Source organism: Jaculus jaculus, unplaced genomic scaffold, assembly GCF_020740685.1.
Source record: "Jaculus jaculus isolate mJacJac1 unplaced genomic scaffold, mJacJac1.mat.Y.cur u25, whole genome shotgun sequence".
NCBI lineage: Eukaryota > Metazoa > Chordata > Mammalia > Rodentia > Dipodidae > Jaculus > Jaculus jaculus.
The window spans coordinates 1,101,035-1,105,193 of NW_025423515.1; the positions used below are offsets into that span (position 1 = coordinate 1,101,035).

Here is a 4,159-nt window from a genome sequence, read left to right on the forward strand (position 1 = left end):
GTTCCTTTGTTAATGTGGGAAAATTCATCTGGATATGAATTCTGCCACTGCCTGGGAATTGTGCAGTAATTTGGAAGCAAGTAGTTGAGGAAATATCCCTGTAGAATTCAACTGTCACAGAGTTCCAGCACTATGGTCACAAGTTCAACTCCTGAAAATACTAGGACTTCTAGAAAAAGATGGTCAAATGTAAATGATGCTAAGTAAATGACTGAAAAACACTGCACTATAAAAATAGCTTTAGGATGTAGTTACATAGAGGATTCATGAAACACCTCATTCTTCCAATGCTTATTTGACTCAACAGTGAGAAATGAATCTATTTAAGGGTCATAAATTCTTTGTGGTTGATGGGACAAATTGACTCAGCTTGTCCAAATACTCTCCACATGAAAGGTATCTCAAGTGAAGACTCCTTAGTGAAATTTTCTTTATCATTACAATAGAGGCTGGGAAGGCTCAGATCAGTCGTTCAGGTTGTGTGGGCCAAATGTTGTCAGTTGTCACCACTTCTGTTGTGGATTGAAAGCAACCATACATAGTGTGTAAACTAATAATCTGCCTTTGTTCTAAAGGCACTTCTTTTAAACATTAAAATCTGAATTTTATCTAATAACCACATTCATGAAATACTATTATTTTCCCCTAGCATATTGAAAAATTTCATATCCTACAACATATCCTAAGCCATAAAGAAACAGGTATCTAGCCATTTTAGGCCTGTGGCTATAGGTTGCAACTCTTGCACTACTTGGAGATAGACTTTATCAAACTTCTATTTATATATCAATGTATCTGTCTATCATCTGTTACCTACCATCTCCAGATTTGGTAACTGAATTTTTCCATACTTTCAAATGCATAAACCTAAAGTTTCCAAAATACTATGGGACCACCTTGCTACATCATCAATTATTCATACTTGTTTTATCACTATTGTGCTTTCTATGTTTATAAGCATCAGTTTTCCCTTTCTCCTTCCTTGATCTCTCTCCATCCTTCTCTTTATCCCTCCCACTCTTCCTTCCTTTCTAACTCCCTCTTTCCAACTCTCTCTTTTCTGTCTTCTATCCTGTCTCTTTTTTATCATGGCTCTCATCTCTCTTTTCTTCTTTCCTTGCCCACCTCTCCCTTGTCTCCCTTCTCTTTCCCTCCTCTCCTCATGTAGTACAGCCTGGCCTGGAACTTACTATATGCAAGGATGACCTTCAACTTCCAATCTTCTCATCTCTACCTCGTGAATGCTGGGCTTACATGTGTGTGTGCCACCATGCCTTGTTTACATGCTATTTTATTTAATTAAAGAAAGATTGAACTGCTGAGGATATGCTTGGATATCTGAGGCCTTCTGCCTTTCCATATGAAATGTGAGATCATTTTCTCTATCTCTGTGAAGAACAACGATGGGATTTTAATTGGAATTGCATTAAATCTGTGTATTGACTTTGGAAGGATTGCCATCTTCACAATGTTATTTCTGCCTATCCAGGAGCATGGGAGGTCTTTCCATTTTCTCAAGTCCTCCTCAATTTCTTTTTTGAGTGTTTTTATGTTTTCATTGTATAGATCTTTCACTTCCTTGGTTAACATTATTCCAAGGTATTTTATTATTTTTTGTTGCTATTGAAAATGTGACCATGTCCCTTATTTCTTTCTCTGTATCTTTTTCATTTGCATATAGAAAGGCTACTGATTTTTGTGCATTGATTTTGTATCCTGCTACTTTGCTATAGGAGTTAATCACCTTCAGGAGTTTTGGGATGGAGTCTCTCTGGTCTCTTACATATACAATCATGTCATCAGCGAATAGAACTAACTTAACTTCTTTCTTTTCAAATTATATCCCTTTTATTTCTTTCTCCTGTCTTATTGCTCGAGCTAGGACTTCCAGTACTATATTGAAGAGCAGAGGTGAAGGTGAGCAACCTTGTCTTGTTCCTGATCTCAATGGGAATTCCTCCAGTCTCTCCAATAAGTATTATTTGGGCCTTGTTTGAGAGCAATTCCAACTACACTTCAGTTTCTCAGAGTAAAAAAGCCTTTCCAACCTAGGAAAATATGTGCTAAGTCATGTTCTGTCATTGATGGAATGCAGTGGATACATTTTATTCAATTCTTTTTTTTTTTCTCCAGAATGTTTTTATTTTCTTTTTTGAAACAAATTTTCACTAGGAAGTCTAGGCTGGGCTCAATGTTGTGATCCTCTTGCCATAGTCCCATAGGTTCTGGGAATACAGACATGGTCCAATACTCCAGGTTCTAAAAGTGTTGTCCAGGTTTATCTGAAACTCAAGATCTTCCTTCCTTATCCTCTTATGCTTGATGATTACAAGTGTGTGCCACAACTAGCAGTGAGATTTGAGGAAAAAAACTGCTTTAATGCCTTCTGCAACACCTCTAGTTAGAACCAAGAGTAGATATAATTAACTTAAATTTAATATTTAAGTCTTGGCTAGACAAAACCCCAAAGAAATAGAAATATTTTTCATGTTTTGTGGTTTATTTACTTAGAGAGAAGCCATGTCACTCACAGTAGGCTGAGCTTGAGTTCTTGCTTAGAATGTGCTCCTCCCAAACATTCTACTACAGAAAAATGAAGCTTCTTAGAAATCTGGACCCTGAAATTGGTCAGTGTTAGGATACTGTGCACACAGGGAGTGAGTTCTGACCTGAGGCTTTGAATAGCTATTCATGTAAGTTGACCTTTCTGTGCATTTGTATCGAGGAGGTTACAGTTCAGGTTGATGTCCTGGGTACCAATGAGGTTCTCGCTTAAATCTATGGGTTGAGAGTGGAATTTTGCTGTTGTAGCTTGCATTATATGTTGTTTCAAAGTAGTGTCCAAATTGAGGAGGCAAGGGTTTAGGCTGTTCAATACTCCTTAGGTCGAATCTTTCCTGGTTCCAGTTGCCCATCAGGGTACAGTTAGAATATGAATTCTCATTAGTGGTACATCTCCACCCATACTGAGAAAACTTGGACATATCATTCCAATCTGTTCACACTTCTCCATGACCATCTGCATAAATGAGGCTGCCATAGTGTGGGTTTCTGAGGAAACTCACAAGGTTTTGTCTCTTTAATGAAGATGGGTAACTTGATGGTGAGTTGTTTGAAAATTTCATAGATTGAGAGAAATCCTTATGCGGCAGTTCCATGTTCATGAAAAATGTCATAAAACTTGGTCTTCCCAGTTCTCCAAAGAAGAAATGTAGATCACCATAGCCACATGGCCACAGTTAGGGAGTTCCAACTCAACTGCCTTTTCAAGCAAGAGACAAAACCAGTACTATACCAATCACGGACAGTAACTGCTCTCACACCATATTCCTTTGTGAAGGTATATGCATGTGTGTGCTGAAGTCACCAAACAGCATTGATGACAACTATTAAACTTAACAGGCCTAATGCTTAGGCTGGAGCCTGAGGTGATGTCTCTAGGTCTGGAATGAAAGTTATCACCATCTTCACAGTTGTCTAAGATAGAAACTTGGGCTTATCTTTGGCTCTGACTTTTCTTTCAGCATTTGTTCAATCACTAAGTCTTGCCGGCTTTTTAATTAGTTCACTACACTTCACCTTCACCGCCAAGTTCCAGCCTGCAATGTCAGCTTTTGTTTCTGTTACTGCCATAACCTCCTATCTGATTTCCTTTTCATCAACTTTGTTCCTCTCTAATCGTTTTTCCATGGTAAAATAGTTTTGAAAAACAGACGGACTGTGCCACCTTACAATTTAAAAACTTTTACTGGCTTTCTATGTTGTCAGAATAAGGTTCAGATAAAGTAGCATAAAACACTCCATATGACCTGGCCCCCAGAGGCCTCTTCAGTCTTTCTTGATACTGGCTCTTCAACGGTTTTTGCAGCCAAATGCAACCATTGTTTCTTCACGCTTTACATACATTGTTCCGTCTGCCTCTTCAATCCTTTTGACCTAAGTCAAGTGAATTTCCCCTCTTCTCTTTAGCTTTCATCTTGGGTTTACTTCAGCGAATCGTTGCACTTTGCCCCCAAACTTTGTCGGGTTCCCTTTCTGTGCACTTCATCCACTGATCTGGATCGTTTCAATAACAGCACAAGCCCCAGATTTAATCAGAGTTGTTATTATTATTTTTTATTATTATTTTTGTTCTGTGAACCGTCCAGTTGACTGCGGG

The 4,159-nt window shown here is 38.4% G+C and overlaps 1 pseudogene; it reads right to left on the reverse strand.

Moving 5' to 3' along the window:
* Positions 1 to 2,576: 2,576 nt before the first annotated feature.
* On the reverse strand, positions 2,577 to 3,235 carry LOC101606463 (annotated as a pseudogene).
* Positions 3,236 to 4,159: the final 924 nt, after the last annotated feature.